This window comes from Taeniopygia guttata, chromosome 1, assembly GCF_048771995.1.
Source record: "Taeniopygia guttata chromosome 1, bTaeGut7.mat, whole genome shotgun sequence".
In the NCBI taxonomy this organism is placed as follows: domain Eukaryota; kingdom Metazoa; phylum Chordata; class Aves; order Passeriformes; family Estrildidae; genus Taeniopygia; species Taeniopygia guttata.
This window is the reverse complement of record NC_133024.1, coordinates 83,976,511-84,002,713: the sequence shown is the minus strand read 5'-3', so window position 1 is coordinate 84,002,713 and position 26,203 is coordinate 83,976,511. Positions and strand designations below refer to the sequence as shown.

The following is a 26,203-nucleotide window of genomic DNA, read 5'->3' as shown; positions in this document are numbered from 1 at the left end:
ACTCAATATGAGATAAATTAACTTAGAAAAGTTTGGGCTTTTTCCCCAACAGTATTTATTTTAGGGTCTCGTAAGACTTCAGTGACTCTTTATGAAATTATTCCAGTCCACATCATACGGTCTTCAAGTGTATTACTTACAAGCTCATTTAGGGCTCAAGGTTGTGCTTTTTCAGAGTGCTCAGAATCTGGCATCCAAACACCAGTTTGTGACCTTGTAATACAGTAGCCCATCTCACATCTTTTACAAAAAAGAACAGGTTCACTGTACTGGATACTTGACATAAGAACAGTGAATGTTTGGCAATTTCAGACAACCAGATGAAGACACCATTTTCTGAACCATCTAGTAGCTTGCTGGCTACTTCATAAAATAGCTCAAATTTTCCCATTCCAAGCCATGAAAAGTCTTTCCCTTACTCTTGCCTTTTTCCTCTCCCCTCCCCTTCCCTAACATCTGGTTTTCTTACTCCAGCTCTTCTCTTTTTTTCTTCTTTTTTCCTTATAAAAAATAGCAACATCCATCATTAGAACCACTATGCAGCAAAGGCAATGAAACGAAACTTAAGTGAATGTTGTGTGACAACAGGAATGGTACTCCTTGAGCTCACCCAAGATACTCTTGCTGAATTTTTGTGCTAGTCGATCACATTCTTAATTCTCCAGCCCTGGCTTCCTCCTGAGCAGAAGTGCACACAACCATTTCCCTGCAGAAAGATGTGATTGCACATTTCAGTTACAGCTTCCATATTCTGAACACTTGTGATCACTGAAAAACTCCTTCACTGTCAATAATACCACATATTGCTGGACACAAAAGAGACAAAAGCTCCTAAGGAAAGAAATACTACACGCTATAATAAACATCTGAAATGAGGCCAGACTTGTATTTTGTTTTATGAACAGTAATTCCAGGTACAGGCTACATGGCAACCACATTTTCTTTTTCATGAATGAAAGAAACAAGAAAAAAGAAAACCTCTATTAATTCTCCAGAAAGCAGCAAGTCCTTAGGCCTAGGGTCATGCTGCTGTATTTTAGGCACTTACATGAGTAAGATACGTAATTGCCCCAGGCCAGTGGAGAAGAATATTTAGATCTTTGACAAGCTGAAGCCTCTGAGGGGCACTTCCCTTTCTATTGACTGTATGTGCAACCTAGGACAAATGCACTCAAAATTTAGATGTCTCATATGAACCTCAATACAGATTTCATAGGCAAGTTACTCAACCTGGACTAATTAGGGTTGAAACAAAGCCATCACTGAACTAAATACTGCAGACTCTGAATCAAATATCTATTGCAAATACAGGTTTAAATTTGCTGTTGCAATTTGCACCATATAATTTCAACCACCTGTTGTCTGTTTCAGCTCCTCCTTACATTTCTAGAGCTCAAGAGTTGATATTTGTTTGTAATGGGCTTAGAAAAAAGGTTTGCATTTCACTTTCTTGATGCCTCTAAATATTCTGTTACAGGAAGGATTGTCTATTTACCCCTCGAGAAAATACACAGATAACTAATCTCTTCAAGTACAGCATATGTCTCTATAAATATTTCACCACACATTTTGTTGTAGAAATAAATTAAGAAATAACACACCCACTTCCGCTAGAATTGATTCTGGCACTTACACTTGCCAGACAGACTCAACGACTACTGGACAACCACTGGTGTGTGGCTGTCATCTTACAAATACACTTTAAATTCTAATCCCGAAGTTATAAATAAATAATTTGTATTTACAAACCCTACCTTAATTTTGTTAAACTATCTAAAGCTGTAATTCAATATTTATTAGAAAAGCTTTTTTGTTTGGTTGGTTTTTTAATCTTTTAAAAGGAAAAAGGGGTAAGTGAACAAAGAAGGATCACAGAATCATTTAGGGTGGCAAAGACGTCCAAGATCATTGAGTTCAGTCTTTGACCAAACACCACCTTGTCAACTAGACCGTGGCATTGTCTCACACTGTTTTTGAACACCTCCAGGGACAGTGACTTCACCTCTTCCCTGGGCAGCCCGTTCCAATGCCTGACCATTCTTTCCATAAAGAAATTTCTCCTGATGTCCAATCTAAATTCCCCTGGTGCAACTTGAGGTTATATCATCTCACCTCTGGCTGCCTGGAAGAAGAACCTGATCCCCACCTGGCTATGACCTCATTTCGGGGAGTTGTAGAAATTATAAAGTCCCCTCGAGTTTCCTTTTGTCTAGGCTAAACAATCCCAGCTACTTCAGCCACTCCTCATGGGAATTAACCTCTAGACCCCTCACCAACTCCATTGTCCTTCTCTGGACACACTTCCAGCACCTCAATGTCCTTTAACTGAGGGGTCTAGAACTGAATATGGGATTTGAGGTGTGGGCTCACCAGTGCTGAGTACAGCAGGACAGTCACTCTGATTCTGTTGGCCACATTACTGCTGATACAGGACAGGATGTAATTTGCCTTCTTGGCCACATGGACACACTTTGGCTCAGGTTCAGTGGCTGTGGACCAGCATCCCCAAAGACTTTTTCTGTTGAGTCATTTTCCAGTCATAAAATATCTAACATTACAAAACAAATTTTGACTCATAATCATAATCAGACCCTAAGCTCAAGCTAGCCTTATTCTTATTTCCACAGAGAAATAAAATCTCAGTTTAGAGAAATTATTAATCACAAAGACAAGCCAGTATTTCTATATTACAAGCATAACATGGGGAAAAAAACCCTGTCTGCCAAGCAATTTATTACAATAGGTGTAATTGTGGAGAGGTGACTGGATCTCTGACACTGAAATTCATCCTCCTGGAGCCTACTGTATTTCTGCACTCTGCTCTGGCAGATCTTTGTGTTATCTGGTTCTGTGCTTCACAGCACACCAAGATGTACAAACCTACTCCTCTTGGATAGCTAAAACGTCTGCACAAGGCTGCGGATGGGACATATAACTATCAGATGAGCCTGGAACTCTATTCCTGGAACTGTACCTGGAAGCCGGATGGAATAATTGCAACACCCAAAGAGTCACTGACAAGAGATACTGGCTACCTGTGATTGAGCCAAGGATTATAATACTCTCAATTACAAAATTAACATAGATTTAAAGAAAGAAAAAAAAAGTGGAAGAAAGAAAATAGAAAATAAAAAATAGATGACCAGAAGTTGCAAAGGTATTGGACTGAAATAGATTACCACATCAGAAGTAGCAGCCAAAAATATGGCCCACAAATTCTGATGCCAAAAAAATTTCATGTCTCCTGTGTAAATTCTCCCACTTTCTGTTCTATTTTGCTAATTTAGTCACAGAAGAAGCCCCACACTGTTTCATTTTTTATTTAAAAAAATGTATGAATGATTACAAGAAATACTTAACTAATTCAACTTCTTTTCAGCCCCTGTCTGTAATGTTAATTTCCAACTTTTCCTTCCAGACATCCTCAGAGTACACTACCTGAATGGGCCTTTCAACTCTCAAAGCTGCAAAAATCTCCAAACAATGTTTTACAATATGTCCCCTGGTAGTGTAAACATTCATTTTCCTGAATAGCTCCTTGCCAAAGTCTTGAAAGACAGCAAGATTTTTACCTTGAGTAAGTGATTGGTTCTTAATATCTCTATATGTACAGGAAATAACCATATGGAAACAGTATCTTCAAGGAATTAATCTTGCTGGTATAGAATTTGTCCTTTAGAATTACTTGCCTGGTACCTGTGCTTCTGGTTCAAGCACTCCAGTTCTTTCCATGTAGAAAGGGGAATAAAATATAACTTAATTACACCAATATTACAGTTCCTACTTATTTTTTGACCTAAATTGATAAAAGATGTAAGTTTGAGTATTCAAGTATATGTATATCTGAAGACTAGAAGTGTCTACATTTAATTCATCTCCCGTGTTCAAAAGTAATCTTTGAAAATTCACAAAACAGAGTCAACAAGAACAGCAGGGAAAAATTCAGTTGTTCTCATTAATTTTACATCAAATTAATTGAGCAACTTAATAGCAGAAGTGTATCTGCCAGACATCACTTATTTTTACAGTCATTAAAACTCAAGGTAAAAAATATTGGATGGAGAGTAAAGAGCTGTTAAGATACAACAGAAGGGCGAAATCATACTCCATGCAAATTGTTGTTCAACTAAGGCAATTTTACAATATTTAAAATTTTTTTACAATAATTATTTAAAAGCTGTTGAACAATTTTTTTGCTTTCAAAAAGGCAATATGATTTAGTTCTGGGACAAAGTAGGACCAATTATGTAACATTGGTGTGCATTCTCTTGAAGAGATCTAGTGAGGCAAAATAATAAGAAGCCCATTTCATGAGGGTGTCCATTAGAAACTGGGAGAAGACATTGGTGCCATTTCTGAGTATGCTTTCTGGGGAATCTTGATCAGGATAAATGTACTGGAAGTGTAGAGGTAGGAAAATGGCTCCAGGCAAAGCTGAAGTACAGACCTTCCAAGAGAGTGAGGGTGAAACAGGTTCAGCAATGAGCTGACTTCTGCTGATGGCTGACAAAAGATTGAGACAGAAAGAGGGGAAGGAGCAAAGGAAGGCAGGAGCTTTCAGTATGGTTCAAGCCACTGTAGCCAAAGAAATCAGAAATTCTATTGGGAAATCATAAAAGGCTGCAGGTATTTCAAGTGTATGTTGACTGATTTGAGCGACAAGCTGAAAATCATGCTGCCCAGTTTGGTGCAGCCACTGTAGAGCTGCTGCTGCACAACACTACCCATGTTTGGAACAGCTAAGGGGAGCTTTCACTGGTTGTCTGGAGAGACCAAGGACTTTGAGCAAGCTGCTCCGTCTGAAAAGGAACTATGAATGATTAAGCATTGGATGTATGTGTCAGAGTACAGGGCAGTCCCAAAAGAGCCCTCAAAGGTAAGCCATACATCCGCCTGACTGCTCCCAGGTTTCTGCCCCCTTGCACAGGGCTCCCAGGCTGTCTGCAGAGCACAGAACAGGCTGGCAGGCAAACACAAACCTGGGACTTTGCTCTAAAACACACAGGTGCATGGGTTGCTTCAGAGAAGCTATGGATAGTGATAGCAACCAGAGAGACTAAATCTAAATTATACCTTTGTTTTCAAACACACAAGGAAAACCAAGAGCAGCCTAAATACCAGCAGATAACATTAGGAGTGAGGATGCAATTTTACCTCCCTGGGAAAAGAGGTTAACATCAGTAGGCTTGCATTATTGATGCCAGATGGACTTTTTCAAGCATCTGTAGATAAAACTGAAGTCTTCAGGCAAATCAGAGACAAATACATGTCAGTGTCCATGACCCACTCATAAACAGTATCAGGGGAAACTAAACCAACCAAATAAGCAAATGCAAACAAACCTGGAGGCAGAACTTTCTATGTTTTAGGCATTGACTGAGAAGTGTAATGTTGTAATTCCTTTGTGGTCAGCTACTCCAGCAGAGACATAAGGCAAAATTAGTCCAGCTAATCAGGACAATTTTGATAGAAGCGTGCAAAGCATATGAGCAGAAACAATATGCTTTTAAAGTAAAAAATTTGTTTACACAGAAATGCGTTATAGGCATGATCAGAATACTGCAAAATTCTAAATGAACATTTTTCTGCTTGGATTAGCCATGCTAAATGGGCAATAGTTTTGCCCTTTCTTTCTATTTCCTTTTTCTTCACAACTCAGCGCTTAACACAGTGCCTCTTAGTACAGATTAAAGTGAGAATATGTAGGTCACTTGAGGGGAAAAAAAAAAGACAACAGCAGGATTTTTACTAATAATTTAGCAACAGAACCAAGAAATACCAACATTTTGGAAATGCCAAGATGGTACTTTAGAGCCATGCTTTGCTTTTTTCCATGGTCTACATATAAAGCAATTGTTTCAATCTCAGGAAGCATCCCTGCATGTCACCTCCAAGTGATGACAATGGTGAATCTCAGCAGCAAGGGACCTGCTTCTTGCCTGTAGAGAGCTGCTTCTTGCAGTGCTCTGTGAGCACGATGCCTCGGGAGGCTGGAACTGAACTTCCATTCACAATCTCTTCCCCACTCATACTTGTGTGGGAAAGCAAGAGCCACATGGTCTTGCTGTCTCCTTCTCTGTTCCCATACCCAATCTATACTAACAAGCTACACCTTTTCGATTTCCAACTAGGATTAATCAAATCAGCTATTAAGACCATTAAAAAGGAGGCCAATGAGACAATACTTAACATCACAATCAATGTGAAACATTTTAAATACAATCACAGTAACAAAAGCAGAAAGACACTTTGAACTACTCAGTACAAGAAAGAAGGAAAGCAAAAAGGGACTGCTACGTCATTTTCGGCAATTCTGAAATGCTAAGCCTCTTTTATCTCCAAGCTACTGCAGTAAAATATAGTACTTATGGAATCTGAAATAGATTTTCTAAGGAAAAAGATGTACCACTTTCATGCCAGCCATAGAAATGCTATTTTATTTGTTGTTTTCCAATGACAGTCATAGTAAATCTTAAGCATGAATCTTGCATAATCCTGCAGCTTCTTCTCTCTTGTTTGTGGATTTAATTAGAGATGGATAAGGTATAGCCCAGATAACTTTAAATATAGGAGAAAAATATTTACAAGTTAAACAATCAAGTAATTATATTTTCCAGTGCAAATGTATGCTGTTTATTTAATTTGTTTAAAAACATATGCCAAACACCTTCCTCTAATAACCATCAACTAGCAACACAGAAAAGATGTGAAGGGTGTACAGTTATGCTGAATACTCTCTGGTGGAAACTTTAATTTGTGTGGAAGTCCCTGTGAGTGCATATTATGCAAAATGGGTGTTGAAAGAATAAACAGGGCATAGAGAAAAGGGATGGACTGAGCCTTTCTGGTCTAAGGTAGTTGTTTGTGTTTGGTACTTTGATGATGCTACGGAGTTGTTATAGCAACAGGCCAGAACCCTCTTGGGGAGAAAAAAAGGAGGAAAAAAACTCCAACAAACTGAAACAGTTTATGTGACATGTAGGTCACTGTGCATGTTTTGATGGAACAGGCATCGGGAATGGACACTGTCCCATTCCATAACCTCAGTATGAGCTTAAATTTCTCTATTTGTTTCACTTGGGACTTTACGAACCATTAGACTCTGCAATCAAATGTGCACATCCCTCCTTTAACCTAAATAAAATCTTAGCCAGTCTGGTTAAGTAGAGGAAAACATATGAGGATATTACAAAAAACAGAGAACTTTTTCCTGACTGTATGGGGTCTGGCTGAGCTGGAGTTCATTTTCCTTTGCCCTCACAATGCTGTGCTTTGCATTGGTAGCTGCAAAGGTGCTGATAACACCCCAGCTTTTTGGCTACTGCTGAGAAATGCTGGCACAGCATCAGCGCTGTCCCCTCAATATTCTGCACCCCACCAGCAGGATGGGCTTGGGCAAGATCCTGGGAGGGGACACAAGCAGGCCAGCTGGCCCAAATTAACCAGAGGGACATTCCAAACCATAAGCTCAGATATAAAAGCTAAAGGAGAGAGGAGGAATGGGGGGACATTTGTTATTTCACAGTGTTTGTCTTCCAGAGCAGCCCCTACGTGTGCTGAAGCCCTGCTTCCTGGGAAGCCTGAACATTGCTCGCCGATGGGAAGTTGAGATTCTCTTTTTCCCCTCTACTTAAGTATCTGCCAACTTCTGCTTTTTTTTTTAGTAAACTGCCTTATCTCAACCTACGAGTTGTTTTCTATCTTTTTCTCTCTCTCCCCTGTCCCACTGGGAAGGGGAGTGATGGAGCTGCTCAGTGGACACCAGGTACCCAGCCACGGTCACCCCACTATACTGACTGTTTCATAAAAACTCTGAAAATCCCTAGCTTTTCCCCCCTGCCACTCATGCCTTCACTTCACTTCCTGCTTTTGTGATCAACAACACCAGCAACTTCTAATGTGTTTTGAAAGGATTAGTGTGGTAAGGGAGTTGGCCTGACTTAGGGTGAACTTGGAAGCATGGAAACTCCTGAACTGCAAAAAAATGTCAGGCTCTTTATCGTTTACTATTATGCTTGTCTGCCTCCTTCACGTTTACCTTTGCTGGATTTTGAAAGACTCACCAAAACCTGACCATTCCTAACGATCTTCTCAAGAATAATAGTTAGTGTCTGGAAATTTCAAGGAAATAGTTTCTATTTTATTAATATAAAACACCCATAAGGGATAATTCATCATTATAGGCCAATTTTAGATATTAAAACTATCCAGATATGTTATCCTTACTATTTTTTTTTTGCAGGAAAATTGTGAAAAAAATTTATTTAGCAATGCATCACAATAAAAAAGAACTGAAAAATCTGAATTTTTGTATCTTCATCATCTTGAAAACAACAGATAGAATTAAAAGGGTTATTTCAGAAATGTATTCATTCTAAACATTCATGTCAGCATTGGTGTGGGGAAAGTCACACATCACCTTTATATAGTAATGAAGATTGACTATAAAGAACCAAAGCAACCTGGACAAATGTTCACATCTGGATGCATGGCATGTAGCATATTGTAGTTTTTGGTTCAAATTGTCAAATGTAGATACAGGAAGGGTAACATCAAATTATGACAACTACATTATTTGGATACAGCAAATCTAAGTTTCTAAAGCCTTCAGGGCTCTAGAGTATGTCAAACATCGTTACACTCTCATGTTTAGTGGCCCTTAAATGTGTATCCTAATTATGTAAATACCTACATTTTACATAAAATTCCTCAAGGACTACTGGCAGACAAGGGGACACACCTTTTGTATAAACAAACACACACCAGGAAGCGGGCTCCCCAGTGTTTCAGCTCTTTTTAACTTAGGGACTGGCACAGAGCTGGAGAAGGAGATGAAGTGCTTGAACAGGAACAAGAAGAGAATGACTTTTCACCCACATACCACATTCATGTAAGACATAAATTTTACTCCTTGCACTATGCAGGGAACAGAGATATTTTCGAAAACACATCCAGTTCAGCCCAGAAAGGAATTATCCCCTGTACATTCAGCTCCATGGGTATGTGCTGAGGATGACTAGCTGGCTGAGGATTACTCAAGGCTGTGAAACCTGCTATCAGCATTCACAGCTGATAAGCATACAGTGCAAGGCCTTTTGGCTGTCTATATTTGTACCACTCTGCTTAGAGGGCTTTGCATTTGCTTAGCACTGGTCAGGTCATTACATCAGGCATCAGTGCTTCCCTGTAAAGCAGAACGATTGCCTGAAGCAGTTTTAATCAGTTTGTAACTGGAAATGTTCCATACAGGTCAATGGCTATCAGTTGTTGAAGTGCGCATAATGTAATTAGCATGGGCTACAATTGCTATTTTCGACTTAAATAAGGGCATTTTTGCTAAAATCCACAACTCTATATGGATAGCTATTGAACTCTCTATCTTCCAGTAGTGTCATAGTCCATGGAGGCTTTATTCTCCAAATCAAGAAATTTGGACTGTTTAAAGAGAACCATTATGCATAAATACTTCTGGAGGGTCAGAAGGATGAAGGGCCCATTTGGCTTTCTACAAGTCAATATTCTGCTGCCCTGGCTCTGCAGAATTTAAAAGCTGTCTTTCTCTTATTTGTCAAAATAGAACATGTATTGATTAATACATGTTGGAGTGCATGAAAAATGTTACTGCTGTTACCACATACCTTGTAAAGCCCTCCACAGATTGTTTCCTGTTATGTCACACATTATTCACCAGACAGCAATTTTTTCTTCTAAGTCTTTTGGACTCAGCTGTCTTATTTCAGCAGGACCTTGAAACAGTAACTCTCTGCTCCTAGATGTCTGCACCCCTAAAAGCATTTGTGAACTAAAAGGTCAATACCTTTCTTTCAAGCTCCCTCCAAGCTTCAAGATTTCCAGTAGCTCCTCCTCGGCTAAACCAGTGGACAGCTTTTGAAGAACTCCCCTAAGTTTCTAAGTTATTTAGTAATTAAACAGACCTGCCTTTGAAGGGAAGGTCATGCAATTATTCTGAGGAAGACAAGACAACTTTTCCAGGCTCCTGATAATGTCTGCTGCCCTCTCATTGCATTTTACATTTTTAAAACCTAACTTTCATCGCAAGGTAAAACTAGAAGTGAAGCAGATAATTTTTAAAGCATCAATTCATAATGTTAAACAGAGCAAGGGACTTTCCCTTTGAATTTGCATGTTAGCATCCATCCCTACAGTCTATGTGTTCCTTGTTTTAAATGGCAACAGGAAAAAAAAAAAAAACAAAAAACAACAAAACCAGGGAGGCAGAACAACTGCAATGAGTAATTATAAACTAAAATTGTATTCAGTGCTACAAAAAGTTTCCTTTTATTGTTAAACAGCACCGTTAACACAGCACTTGAATTTATTGGTTTAGATTGGGCTATATTTGTTAGCTATTGCAGAGAGCAGACACGAACACAGTCTTCATTCTGTTTATGCGCTCAAAGATACTGAGATATAAAATGATGTTTGGGCACAAATACAACCACTTGTACTGATATACTGACTCCTTTGCATACTGAAATAATAATCTGTTTTTCATATTCTATCATTCTCTCAATGTACTGGAAAGCACTAAAATTTAGAGCTTCGTTACTGGCATTCTAGCAGAAACGGGTCATGAGCAGTCTTAAACCTTACCTGTGATGGAGAACTGCATTAAAAAAGAGTGGGGAAGATGAGGATAGCTCCCTTTGCAGAGGAGTATAGAGCAATTTGATAAAATAAAAAAAATGAACCAGATAGGAAAGATACAGTGGCTTCCAGAAGATGAAAAGCACAAAGTGAATGCGATGGAAAAAAATGAGGCAGTGCTGGGATTCCCAATGTGAGAGTTCTGAGTCCAAGATTCCCAGAAAAAAAACCTACAATTGCTTAGAGTGTCTTCACTTAAAAAAGAAGGATAAAGGAGAAATATGTTAGATAAAACAGAAAACGAAAGGCAGTGTCACTAAAGGACATAGAAGTAAGCTTGCATCACACCAGGACATATTTTAAAAAATTACTGTAGACATGCATTCGCAATTACAAGCAGAAAGGGAAAATAGAATTGGTTTTAACCTTAAACAAACACAGAATATGAATGGAAAAGCAAGCATGGGGCTCTTTATTTATCTATGTATTGTTAAATCTTGATCGAGGAAACAAAAACCTTTGGATCCAAATGGCAACAATGATCAAATAAAAAATATATTGACAATAGTTCGTTTTCATTCAGACACAGGCTAGAGAATTCATAAAAGGGTTTAACTATCATATATGTACAAAGGGAATACTTTGGTAACAATTAGAAAAAAGAAAGAAATTCAAGCATGGTAGCTTGTCGTAATACAGACAATGTTGAAGCAAATGTTCTAATCACATTCTGCACATTTATAACTTTGAGGGAGATGTTTGTGGTTTTGTTTTTTAACTGCTGTGTCTGAAACATAATTATTAATTATTCAATGCATGGTTGTGTGGAGAGAAATGCCAGTCTGTTTCAGATGACCAGTTACTGGAATTACAGACATTTAATTGTTTGCTCATCCTTCTTCATTACAGCCTCAGTCTAGTCCCTCTCTGTGACCTTTGCACACTCCTTTTGTTGCTCTCCTTGCCCCATTCTTGACAGTGAGGTGGACATTTTGAAGGCCAAGCATGAGAGGAAGGCAAGAGGAAACTACTTTGAATTTCTTCTTTCTCCCCATGCTCAGCAGACTTCTCTACTTGCAACCTGGGGTATGCTCCCCTGTTTCTGAAAGGCAGAAGGGAGGGAGGGGGCCACTTGGGCTGGTAACCTGTGCCCTTACCTGTTCATAGAAATAGGTATCTGTGCAACAAACTTTAGGAATATTTGCTGTTCACTGTCATTTATATCTGTACGAAGAAAAAAGGGGATGTGAAGAGCAGTTCCACCCAAATATGTCTGCACGTATTTTGTTTTGGCTTAAATCTGATTGCAAACTTTAAAAAAATCCAAACAAACAAAACTTCACTTCCTCTTCACAGCAGGGAGGCTTCACTGGAGTAATGAGTGCACTCCCAGATATGTTTATCCTTGTTTAATCAAGACTAAAATTCTAAGCTTCATAGGCAAGGTCTATTATGCAAATTAACTTGAATAGTTCAAAATGGCTTAATTTGTATTGAAAAGATCCCATTAGTAAGTGCATTCCTCAAACTAAAGGAAATCTGTATACTAGTGAAGGGTGTTTTTATCTGTATAATTAGCGTAATTGTAATAGCTGCAAAATGAAAATCTGTAGGCACACCCTAGAAAACATGAAGCCACCAGTAATAATTACCATTCAGCCTATCTGGCTGAAGAGCTCCCTTGTAGAGACTTTTAAATGTGTTTAGTTTAGAAAGACTATGAAAAATCCCAACATCACAGGATGGATAAGACTGGATGAAAGACAACAATGTTGGGGTAATCTGGTCCAACCTCCCTGCTCGAGCAGGGTCATTCTAGAGCACATGGCACAGGATTGTGTCCAGACAGTTCTTGAGCATCTCTAGCAAGGCTAAATCCAGCCTAGGTTAAAAAGCTAGACATTCAGTTCCACATCAAGTGTGGTTTACAGCTTATATAAATAGTTCATTCCCATTAATGAAGCCTTAAAAAGTACATAAAAAACACAGTTAAGGCACAAATGCTGAGAGATGATTAAGAAGTTGTTGGTTTTGGTTTGTTTTAAGCTTGACTAATTAAATTCACATTTTCCACAATATTCCTAACTTTATACCTGAGCAGAGGTCACACTGAATGAGTGGGCACAATATACATGCTCCAGGTTGAGGACACACCAAAGTGAGCTGCTAAGTAAGACCTAAATTACACCTTTGTGAGGAAGCTCAGCTGGGAGGCCAAAGCCATAGACGACAAATTACCACTTTGACCTCAGATATTTGTTCCTTCAGACACAAAGAGAATACCTTCTCCCCCGGGGGATGCCTTGAGGACAGATAGATATGATTTTCTATCCAGACTAGGGACAGCCATAATACACCAACCCCCCCAATACACCAATCCCTCCTAGCACTCCAGGGAACCTGGGCTTCTGAAGTGAGCTCCTGAGCAGATCTCAGCCTGGCTCTCCACTTCTTGTGTAATAATCATGCTGCTTTTCAGGATGCTAAAATCATGGTCTCAAATTAAAACCTGAAAATCCACAGATGAAATATGGAATGTGAATTTTATTCCGGATTTGAAGGGCTGTTCGCTGGCATTCAAGTAACGTAGGAGGATAAAAACTCTCTCAGAAGAGAAGTCTCTGTTAATAAGACCTTTGGAAAGCACACACTATTAAGCTGAGTACATAAGAGCTAAGGATATAATTCTCAAGCAGCAGTGACTGAACTGTGTCTTGAGACAGGAGTGTCACTCTACTGAATACTGTTTCAAATCTAGCTGTTTGTTATGGTGTCCTTACTCAAATTATTTGTATTCAAATACATATTGATATATCCAAAGAAAAAAACTTTTTATGCTACTGATGAGTAGACCATAAGTTAGCCTGCATCTTTGATATCTAAAATGAAAATTTTAATATTTCTATTATCTTGGAGAACCAGGCTACAGAGCTCCCCCAAGGAGTTTTCACATTATTTTCTGCACACTATACTCCTGGATTTATATTCTAGTAGAAAACAAAAGTAATTCATTTCCCAGTGTACTCCAGCTTGCAAGAAGAGATCAAGCACATTATGTGAACAAGATGTCAGAGGAAAAAAAAAAAGTCTAGCTGTTTGAAATGATAATTAATTTACCATAACAAATAGAAAGAAAAAATATTTGGCAGGTGGTGATTGACTTAGCATTGCTGCTAGCAAATTTGTTTACTTTCAGTAACAGCATGTTCACTGCATAGTAACCCTGAGTTCACTTTTCCAAAATCAGTGGAGAAACAGCCTGTCAACTGCAATAGATGTAGCTGGCTCTAGGGAGCTGGTCTAGAGCACTCAAAGTTGTGAGTAGACAAGGCCTGTCTTCCATTTGGGGGCACACCATTCACAGAATTACAGAATCAATTATGTTGGAAAAGACCCTGGGGATCATTGAGTCCAACCTATCACCCTGTCAACTAAACCATGGCAGGTCCAGTCTTTCCTTAGACACCTCCAGGGACAGTGACTCCATCACCCCCCAGGGCAGCCCATTCCAATATCTAATTGCCCTTTCCGTGAAGAATTTTTCCGAATGTCCAACCTCAGCTTCTCCTGATGCAGCTTAAGACTGTGTCCTCCTGTTCTGTCGCTGGTTGCCTTGGAGACAAAGCCTCACCTGGCTACAGTCTCTTTTCAGGTGGTTGTAGAGTGATAAGGTCACCCCTGAGCCTCTTATTCTCCAGGCTGAACACCCCCATCTCCATCAGCTGCTCCTCAAAGAACTTGCTCCAGACCCTCCACCAGGTCCATTGCCCTTCTCTGGAAGGGCATATTCCAGACCTTCAGTGTTTTTCCTGAATTGAGGGGCCCGCACCTGGACACAGGATTTGAGGTGCAGCCTTACCAGTGCCAAGTATAGAGGAACAATCCCTGCCCTGGTCCTGCTGGCCACACTACTACTGATACAGGCCAGGATGCCATTGGCTTTCTTGGCCACCTGGGCACTGCTGGCTCATGTTCAGCTGATGTGGACCAGCACCCCCAGGTCCCTTTCCACTGGGCAGCTTCCCAACCACTCTGTCCCCAGCCTGCAGCGCTGCATGGTGGCCAAGGTGTACTTTGTTAGTCTTGTGGAACTTCATGCAGAGGTCTCAGCTCATCCACCCAGCCTGTCGAGATCCCTCTGCAGAGCCCTCCTAGATCCTAACACCCAACCTGGAGGCATCTGCAAATCTGCTAATGGCGGACTCAATCCCCTCATCCAGATCATCAATGGAGATATTAAACAGAACTAGCCCCAACACAGATCCCTGGGGGACACCACTGGTGCCAGGACATCAACTGGATGCAAAACCTCTCACTACAACTCTGGGCCCAGCCATCCAGACAGTTCTTATCCAGCAAAGGGTGCACCTGTCCAAGCTTTTTCAGGAGCGTGCTATGGAAGATGGTGTCAAAGGCTTTGCTAAAGCCCAGGTAGATGATATCCATGGCCTTCCCCACATTCACCAGGCAGGTCACCTGGTCATGAATGGAGATCAGTTTGATTAAAATCATGCTAGCCGTTCATAGTTATCTTTGCCTCTACTCCAAGGCTGTTCTTTATATTTACAGAAGGCATATAAAGTACTTAACAGTAATCCTCTAATTTTATCTGACCATTTATGTTCAACGAGGTTCATAGTGATGCATCTTGTACATCAAAATGTGTAATTTGAGAAAAAAAAATCTTAAATGGAAAATGCAAACAGGAAACGAGGGCTGAAGAGGATAAGGACACAGATTAAATATTAAAAGAACACAAATATGGCTTGACCGGCTAAAACAATTCCTCAGCTGAGAAATGATAGCTTTCTACAAATGGAGATGCTCCCTTGTAAGTATTTTATAAATCACTATTCTGCTGGTGAATAGTATGCAACCCGTTAAGCCCCTAGAGATGTTATATCTACATCAGAAAAGAATGGCTCTATTTTTAGCCACAAACATGTTCTGGGTAAGGAAAAGCAAAGTAAAGCCATGGCAATTAAACCTAATAGCTGCGCACAGCAGTCCTGTCAGGCTGCCTCTCCATAGGTGAATGGAAAATGCATTGGGACTAAAAGCTCTGTAGCTAAAGAAATTGCACAATTAAGATGCTTTTTCTGATTTGGCATTTGTAATCTGTTTTTTTGGAGGGGAGAGAAGCCAAGCGTTTGAGATTTTCATCTAATTACAGAGAAAACATTTCAGTGAGATTTGGTCCCTTGATCCTATACCATATTCCTTCTAAGAATTAGAAATTTTTGATTTTTTAGCTACTGCTCTTTTATAGATTAAGGAAATGAAAAAATGAGAGAAAGATCTAGTTATGCACCATTTGGCTCTCCGCTTTCCTTCCAAGATTCTCAACTCCACCTCTAGTCCTTAGATCCCCACACCAACAACCAAGCAAACATTAAAAAATCAAACAAACAAAACCAGTGAAACAAACAAATCAACAAAAACAAACAAACAAAAAAACACAACCACAAAACCCAAATCCCCCACAGCCCTGAAACACAAAACCAAAAGAAACTCCTAACACAAAAAAAATGCTCATTTATTTTTCAGATATTGCAGATACTTCTCATTTGCCATTGGCACAAATTTGACAGCGTTTGGGTACAGCCCTTGGAAGATACAATACTCAGGATAAATAGGTGCTAATTATGTTTTGAAGAGACTCTTAGCACTTTTTGACATGTTGCATCTCCAAAAATTAGCTGTTCTGAAAATTTCAAATAAAGCTCATCTGAAGTGAGATGTAGCTGAAAAAAGTCATTAGAAGAGGCATGAAGGCATTCTGGGACTTTATTTGTTGGTAATAATGAAAATAAGAAGAATCCTAGGAGCTTTGAAGATTTTTAAAGAAACCAAAATTACTAAATACTATTTAGAATCCTAATCATTATGCTTAACCATGGGAAAACACAGTTCTGGAGGAAACAAAGGAGTAACAAGATTGCTAAAATGGTGGAACTGAGCTGTCTACCACATTGTTGAGTGACATCCACTTTTCACAGCAACAAGCAAGGAAGTTTTACATCCAGCAGTGCTTTAAGATGAAGTTTTCAGCATGACATTAGTATCTGAATTAGAGAAGCTGCATTTAGGTTTGCATTGGAAAAACATAACATCACTAAACTGGAAAATTTACCACATCAAGACTTACACACTACGGCACTCGGTATCACACATCTGGGCCTTTGCATCTTATACGCAAAGAAATAGACCCAAGAGCTCTTCCACATGGTTGCTACGAAGAGCAGAAAATAATCACAGCATTTATCAGCCAGACCCCTGAACAGGGCCCTGAGGTCCAGCATTTAAGACTTGTCTTGGAGTCTTATCTCTGAAGTACTGAAGTGCTTTTGCCCACAGGCTGTGATAAGGGTTAGATGCAGGTGGGAAAAAATGGCTGATAACTGGCACATCTAATTGAGCTTCCAGCACCTGTGAGGGTTTTTCCTTCTTGAGAAAATATAATCAGTAGCAGACAGCTTTCTAATGTATGTTTTATAGGATACTGGAACCAGACATTTAAAGAGTGGAAAAAAGGATTTCAAACCAAAGCTAACAGAAATACACAATCTCAAAATTTACACATTAGAATCCCCTCTTAAAATAAAGGGTTAGCATCCATTTATGATCTCTGAACAAACCTAGGCTCTTTGACAGTTTCTATGCAATCATTTCTTTATACAACTGCCTTCTTCTTACCCTCCAGCCCAGAGATTCATAGTTAGAGGCACCATTTCATGTGACTGTCTTAGTCAAATGGCTTGCTTCCAAATGGCTATCACAAAGATTTCATCTTTCCTTTCTTAAGAGGGCATATGCTCCCACAAACTCAAACCCTGAGTCTGAAGTACATCTCCATCTATAATAAAGGCATTTCACAGCAGTTACAGATACAGATGCTGTGTCAGTAAACACCCAGAACCACAGCCCTGTTTGTTACTGCTTTGAACCTCTGAAGGTCTGCAATGAGGGGAAGCAGGAATCAATATGTGCAGACTGCAGGAATACTGAGTAACTGCCAAGGTGGCCAGACACAGCTCTCCAAAGGCTGGAGGAGAGGCAAGGGAAACAGAATCATAAAGCAGAATAAAGAACCCACAGACCCATGAAAACTCCTCTCCGAATATTTTGTCTATATTTTGTCTTGCAGAGAAAATATAGAAAATAAATTTCTAGAGGAAAAAGTCCGTATGAAGCTAAAATTATAGCTCAGAATATACTTTAGTAACTAATGGTAATACAAAAGTATTTCACCTGTAGTGAAATAAACATTAAAAGAGGAGGAAATTGAGTGTTAAAACTGAAAGATTCAAAAGCACTGAAAAATGTGTTATCCAAGTACCCTTGGGTATGTCCAAAAGCTATTCAGTGCAAAACAACAACAACAAAAAAACAGTTCAGTAACTCTGAGATATCCATTTTTCACCATAAAAAAGGCTTAATTTTCATCAGCAATACAGAAAAACAATTATTTAAATTCAACCTTTTATTTTTTTATACTAATATCATCCTCTGGGATCAACAGAGAGCTCAAGACAGAAACTGTAACTTAGTGCTCTAGCTCCCATCAGCTTGACTAAGGGCAAAAGACTCAAGTCCACCTTCCACAAGGTTTCACTGTGAACCCTTACATTATGCTACAGGAGTTCACTATGTCACAAAAATACGCAGAGGGTATGTGAAATAAGACTTGCACATATATATATAAAGCAGCAGAGGGAGAAAGAACCTGACCTTAAATTGTTAATTTAACAAAAACACAATTGCGCTTTTCAGCCTGAAGCCAGTGTTACATAAGAACAGTAATAGAGAAAAATGGTTTCCATGCAACATAGTCTGATAATCTATCTGAATAAGAAGCTATTTTTAGTTTTTGAGAAAAATGACATCTTCATATGAAAGCATCACTTTCACTATACTCAAAAATTACTTCTTGTCAGTCATAAGTATAATGTGTACCATCTATTTACATATTTTGCACAGATTTGATACTTTACCTGATACATCTCCTACATATTAAGTTCTATTAAAATACATATAATTTAGTAGAATATTTTATTTCAGTAAGTTTTGTTTTTTGAAATAAATAAATACAAGATTTTTCTTGAAGCCAACTGCATTATGTTCTGTAAACAGAAGTCAATGATATTTCTGTAGTTGTAATTTTTGAAGACACTGATGTAATTTCCTTGTAAGCCAATCTCTAATAACAGTAGGTACAAGAGGATAATAAAGATTTTTTTCCCCCCAGCTTACCCTTTGCCCATTTAAAAATTCTTTCTCCTGGATGCATGGTACTCATACATAATGCTCATCACAAGCAGAATTCAGAAGATGCTGTTAATTGTGTCACTGTTTTGTATTGCAACTGCACAAGATTAATCTAGAACAGGATCCCACACCAGAAGTCTCTGAGCTAGTACCTAAAAGACCAAGGAAAGTTAAAGAATAAAGAAGCAGAAAGGATAAAATGACAGCAAAAGAAGTCATGTTAGTGTCATTGAGAGAGGGCACCATGATTTCTACATATAAACATAGGCAGCATCACAAAAGAATTGGGAAGGCAAAAATGTCAGCAGAGAGGGAGCTCAACAGAAAAGGGAATGGTAGAAAAAAAATTGCATATTAAGTTTAAGCAGAGAGTTAGTGGATAGACAGATGACCACACCAATGATCACAGGTGACTAAAGGCCTGTGATCCCACTTGTAACTCTGCAACTCGAGAGTGACTACCCTCAGCCCAACCCCTCGGTGAAGTAAAACCTAGAACCCCAGGCAAGTGACTTTAACCAACGAAGTGTACTTCATGTACAGCAATGTAGGATTGTGAGTACAGCCACTTAATGCTGAGCTACCATTCAGCTTCTCATTTAGTGAGAGCAGCTCTGTGTCCTCAGCAAGAGCACAATCACCACAGGCTTGCTCATGCACAGGCCAGCATGATTGTTCAGATTTATGTTTTTCCACGATGATCAGTTCTGCATGTGTATGTTAGGAATACTGCGGATTTAGCTCATATATATTTGGAGTTCATATATATATTATTCATATATATATATATTGAATAATGCAATTCAGCACTGCCAACTTCATCTCCTGGGAAAAGGAATAGTTATTTAGCATAAACACTTTGTTTACAGCCCAATCTCAAAAACAATACTGGCTAGCCAGCAGACATATGCCCAAAGCATGTTTATCTAACAAAGGAAAACACCCTCAACAAGGACAACACAGTAATGAACAAACAAATTATATCTATTGCCTACATATCGCTGTAATTACTATAGGATTTAAATATGGCCATACCTTAAAGGGAAAATCTAGGGGAAAACATAAACCAAAGCAGTTACTGTTTCTAGAAGAAAAGCTGAAAACATGTCAAAAATTATAACTGAAGTTGTACATCTACAAAAGCTTGTTTCAAATTTCAGTACCATTGCATGCTTTTTTGCAATTGTGCCAATGCCATAGTTATAGACCTTTTCTGTGAAGCACATTAGCTGAAAAAATAATTGACACAGGTGGACTGAGCACTGCAGTGGCAGGACCATCAACCTGGCACTGAGGTGGCAAATGCCAAAGAAGCATTTGGGGCCACAGGAAGGAGAAAGCAGCAAAGCCACCCTTGCCAGCGGAGAAAGTATGGCATCTTCAGTTCCCATAGCAGTGAGTCAGTCCCCTTTTCCCTGAAACAAGATGCCAATGCTCTGTCCTTAAATTTGAAAATCTTTTATGAATTCTGATATTGCTTCGCTAACATTAAATTCAGAAAGGCGGTCTCTGTAAAGCCATCAGGCTTTGGCTTCTACTGAATGGATTACTAAGATAATATTATTTTCAATGTTGTTGGTATCAAGCACACAATGGAAGGGTTTTTTTAATCATTACCTTGTCTCACATGTGTTACATAATAACAACTCTTACCAAAGAAAACATTGATGCACCAAAATATTGCACTGCAATATAACAAAATATCTAAGATATTTTAAGACTTGGAAGAGAAGTAAGAATCAATGAATGAGCAAAAATGTAAATCTATTTATGAATAAGTAAACAAGAATAAATCCTATGGTGTTGGGAGTTGATTTTGGTGGATTTTTTTTCCATTTTACAAAGTACTGTTTAGAAGAATATGTAAGATATAAATATGTAAAATACATACATTATCACATTTCAAAGATATTGCTGCCAGAGCCTTATTTTTAGGCTTTGGTCCAGGATGAAGGATGAGCTTGACAAGGGCTATATAGCTCTGGAATACAGAAGAGTTTGACTGTCACCTGAGACAGCAAGAGCCAGAAGACACTGAATAACCATTTTGTGCATGTATGGGAAAATCAGTTTTTATGAGCGAGGGACCTCTCACACATATACTTTCAGTGCCTGAATGTGTAGCAGGGAAACTAGTAGATGGATAATGTGCTTGTCACCAGGGAACCTGGAAAAAATAAGATGCATTTTCCTGGATTTTTTCTGGCAGAATTTGCAGAATTCAGAGCAAGACACTCCATCAAGAAGTGTGTGTCCTTGTGGCATATACAAACAGAACTTCAGATAGCAGCTGTAAATTCTTTATTTATTGCTAATATTATGCACCAGGTCTTTATTTAAGGAGTTTCTGTTTCTTCTAATATTGGAGCTTTTTAAAATTCAAACAGTATTACAGCTGTATTTCAGATGGGGTCAGCCTGAACATCGTTACAAAAATTGCTGGCACAATTTTTGACCAAATGTGTTTGGGCTGAGACAACTTGGTTATTTAATTTGAGTTCTTTACTCTTCTCTTTTCCATCACATATAATTTCAGCCATGTACAGAATCTTAGATTAGTGCAGCAGCAAGAAAGCAAATCTATCTACTGCCAATTCTCCAAGCAAATCTTACAGTTAGTGTTAATGAGTCAGAGACTGAGACCAATCTTATGTTTAATAGTTTTTAAAACATCAAATTTTTAAGGAATAATAAAATTTCTTAATGTTAGTATGTCAGTGGTATTTTATACTATATACTCTTATTTCTTAATGTTAGTATGTCAGTGGTATTACACTATATACTCTTTAGCTGGCACTGACCCAAGCATATTGCTGATAAAGCACCACAGCTGAAATCATTATGCCACTTACACATTTAGGATGTTGGACTAAGCAAGCTGATTGCTATTATCAGCATTTGCCTTTTGATGCAAAATAATAACTTGGAATATAATTCAGTGGTAAAAAAAAAAAAAACAAAACTCATTTCACCTGTGGCACAATTCCAGTGAATATACATGAGGAAGACTTTGGAGCAATTCATCAGCTAAATATCTGGTATTACATATGTTCACTTAAGGTACCATGATTTTATTCTGAAAAATGCTGAAGCAGCACAAAATAAGCAACGAATCTGTATGCAGCAGAAATTTCAATTACCTGAAATGTTTCTTGAAGCTCCAAGTCAATCTTTAGCTGCCATAGAGAGATCATAATACAGGATTTTCTGATGTCTTTTTTCTTTATAAACTACACCCTTGTGAGTGCCTTCCAACTCAGGATATTCTACGAGTCTATAAAGACAGCCTGTGGGGCTTTGTACTTGTTTTTCTCCCTGGATTTGAAGACTTGTACATCCTAAAGCATTGCTAATCCATTGTGATGCAAACGCTTTGCCAGTTGCTGTTTGCTCTGTTTTGGATTCCCTATTTCAGTCTGAAAGCAAATTAGCCTCCATGTAACTACCTGGCTGGACTACACATTTCTGCTCAATACTGAAAAATCACAGCACATACAGACACTCCCACATCACAGTAATCATGACAGCAGTAATTTTTGCTGTCAAATCTTCTAGGGTCAATGTTGCCTCTTTGTCTCTCATTTTTAAGGGTGAGAATACTGTGTTCTTACAACCCACTTAATTCCATCGTTCACACACGTAGCCCATCTCCAATATACCCTTAAAAAAAAAAAAAAAAAAAGCCAAAAATAAGAAAATTATTAGTCAAATACACACACATGCTTTATTTTGGTAGTAAAAGGAGAGGAAATGGCCTCAAATTGCTCCAGGGGAGGAAAAAATTCTTCACTTAAAGGGTTATCAAGCATTGGAATGGTTGGCTCAGGGAAGTAGTTGAGTCACTATCCCTAGAGGTACTTAAAAGACATTTAAAAGTGGCACTTAGGGATACAGTTAACTGTTGGACTCAGTGATCTTAGAGGTCTTTTACAGTATACATGGTTCTATGACTCGATGAATGTTATAACAAGTAGAGAAAAAATTCATGAGTATTGCAGAATGTTTCTTAAGGTATATATTATATACTATTTCATGTATTAAGCAACTGAAAGGATATTTAAAAGGAAAAGGAAAATTAGACACTGTGCATTTATAGCATTAAAGAGCAACATATATAATTATGGCATTTCAGTTCTGAAAGTGGGGAAGAGCCAAAAACCAAAAAATCTGATCACCCATGTTCTGACAGGTCGAAAAATTTTCACAGTATGATAGGAAACTCTGATGCTTTCAGCACAGAGTTAGAAAAACTTTTGTCTACCAGAGTAAAAATAATTAAACTTATTACTGTGTCAGAAGTTTTCTACTTTTCATGATATTGATTAACTGCTGGCAAAAATTAGTTTACACGTCTCGCATTTTTAATAGAGATCTATGTCTACTGCCCTCTGGACAGTCTGGATCTCTTAAATTACATCTACTTACTAGGAATTTTAATAATTGTTTCAGTGATTGGTACTTTCTGGATCATTAAGAGCTGAAGAAAGCTAAGCTACAAAGAAAGCAGCACTTCAGTAATAATTATGAAACTGTAGTTTTAGGTAAATACTCAAAAGAAAAGGAAGTCTTCTTCAGCAGGAATGAAAGTATCTTGGAAAAAAGTTATCTTGTTTTACATATAAAATGAAGTTTCCTAAGGGAATTTGGAAAAACTCTTCATAGAGAATTGCCAGTTGGGGCACCCTTTATATCCTGAACAGGAAAAGCGAGGAAAGGAATATGATTGAGTGGGAATGGCTGGGGGGAATCTTTCAGTGAAAATCGTATCACATAAATATCATATTATTTTACACAAATTTGCTAATATTTTGTAAGAAAATTTCAGGGAAGGCTGGACTCTAGTCTTCATTCTGCTGCAGTAAGCCTTTCAGAAGCCACTTGAACCCCACATGTAAAAGAACTGATCAGTAAGTGTAGGACTATCAGAATCAGATTCTACTCTCTCTTTTCAAAGTGAAATCTGATGGTTTTATTAATACACAAATTTGGTTTGAAAAAAATCAAACAAAATATAAAGAAGTCCCAGAAAATTTGGTGCTTTGAAAAACACGTCCCCAAGCTGTTAGGAATTATTTTGGTGCTACCTAGCAATTCTCTTCAGTTTTTTTTTCTCCAGGACTTTGGTTTTTTTGGTTTGGTTTGGGTTTTTTTTATGGTTTTTGTTGTTGTTTCTTGGATCTTTTTGGTTTAGTTTGGGTTGGTTTTGGTTTTTTGAGGGTTTTTTTTTTGTTTTGCTTTGGGTTTTTTGGATTTTTTTTTTTTTGTTTGGGCTTTTTTTTGCAGGGAGAGGGAGGGCTTGGAAAAATGTCCTGTTAAGTAACAAAGAGAGGAGGAGGAAACTCTGTATTACAATTTACTCACTAACAGTCTTATTCCTTGATCACTAACAAGTGCAGGTGTGAAGAGAGCTACAGTAAATAGTGGATATCAGAACACAGATTAGACCATTTTAACAATGATGAGCAGAGTCAGGGCAAGGGAGAGAGGAAAAGACAGAGAAGTTGTAATAGAAACTCCAGCTGGTGCAGAGCGAAGGTGATGGCAAGGGTATGTCTAATCACACTCCTGATTACTTTAAACATGCCCCAAATTACATAAGAATTCCACAACATGCTAAAGCTTGAAAGAAGCAAAATCTCTGAGACAACAGTTTTGCTGCCTGATGAATACATCAGAAGGCCCTCTAGAACTTATACCAAAACTACAAACTGATAGTGCTGAGGTAACACAAATAACAAAAAGTTGGGTTACAGCAATCCCTCAACATCACAAATGCTAATCAGCAAAATACCCGACACAAATTCCAGCACCCTGAAAGAAAGGCAGTCTTGTCAAAACTTGTGTTTCTAAATTGAAAATCCATCTTCATTTGTACAAGTGCTGAGCTGGCATTAACCTCACCACTCCAGCTGGAATGGATGGAATGCCTGAGTCACAGAAGAGTATGATTTACAGATTTTGCCTGTTTGCTGGGTACCCAGAGAAATTTTCCAGCTAAAAGCATGTTTTTGAGCAGGAAAGGTGTGCAAGGTGAAGGATGCAGCAGCTCATGCACTACAAAATGTTCTGCAAAAACTGTTTATGACACAGAGACCTGTACAGATGTCTGTGCAACACATCAGTTTGACTCATTTACTGCCCTCTTAACAGCAAGTAATCATTGCAAACACCATTGCTTACAGTTTACCCAGTGTTCTCCATCTGTGGACTGGCCAAGAACAACTCATGAGAAGTATTTGCTACTAAAGATTTGTTTTCTAAGCTGTACAGATCAGCCTGATAAGCCGAATAAGCTTAGAAGTGTTTCTGGAAAGGAAAATTATGTTTTCTAGAAGTGCCTTAAAAAACCTGGGGTATCCCTATGTGGCACAAACCAATGTCTGAGGATAAACAATATACAGATAATCTCTAAAGAAAGCCTACATTGGTTATTGTAAGATTACTTCAAGGCTACATCTGCAGTTATTGGACTGTCTGTCCAGGCTGATATAGCCTGCTGACATTTTGCTATGAAGATATTTTCAGCATGTTGGAGTTCTGAGTCTAAAGGGTAAAATTAACACCTTTCAGTCAAGCAAGATTTGCAAATATTCAAATAATTTCAGCCTGCACACTGGTCTAGGCAGGCCTATCCCTTAATGCTAAAATTATTATTTAACTTCTTACTGACCACATCTTCCTAACTTTAATCATGTTGCACACAAGGCATGGTAGATCAGTTTCAGGACTAAAATGATTCCAGGTTCATCTCCTGATTGTCTGCCAGGGCTGTGTCTTTAGCATCCAGGTGGTAAACAGTGAAAGCTGATGGACAAAACCTGGCAAATCAATATCTGCTTGACCACGTATTTCAGTGTCTATACACAAAGTATTGCATTCCTATATATTGAAATTATCAGCAATGCTGGAGCAGGTCTGCTTCCAAGGTAATCTGAGGCACTGCAAGACAAAAATTATTTAGACATGACAGGTTTTGAAGTGTGGTAGGTGACACAGAGGACTGAGTACATCCACAATACACTGTACAAATGGAAATGGAGAGGTAAAACGTCCTGTTCGTGCTCTCATTCCCGTGGCACAGCAGTTCTAGCCAGGTTCTCCAAACACATTAAGTGTACGAGGACCATGGCACCATTGCTCCAACAGGCACAGCCTCTGTGTGTTTGGATATGCCCCTGGAGAACCAGCCCCACCAAGACACAGCTCTGAGGAGGGATGTAGCCTGCTCCAGCCACTTCTGGTTTGGATGACTCGACAGACTGCCCTGTATTGAAGTGGATGACTGCCAGTACAAGCTATTTGCCTTTTGTTTCTGGATGTGGGGCAT

The 26,203-nt window shown here is 38.6% G+C and overlaps 1 protein-coding gene across 2 annotated transcripts in view; it reads right to left on the bottom strand.

The window, feature by feature from the left end:
• The window catches only part of GABRB3 (gamma-aminobutyric acid type A receptor subunit beta3), a 114,273-nt gene that overhangs the window by 59,094 nt on the left and 28,976 nt on the right, over positions 1-26,203 (bottom strand). The window contains exon 1 of one of the 2 annotated variants that reach the window (XM_072932298.1): positions 611-4,398. The exons of the other annotated variant lie outside the window; for it this stretch is intronic. The gene's annotated coding sequence lies outside the window, so the exon portion shown is untranslated. Of the gene's footprint in view, positions 1-610; positions 4,399-26,203 lie in introns of those variants that run through there. 2 annotated transcript variants of the gene reach the window in all.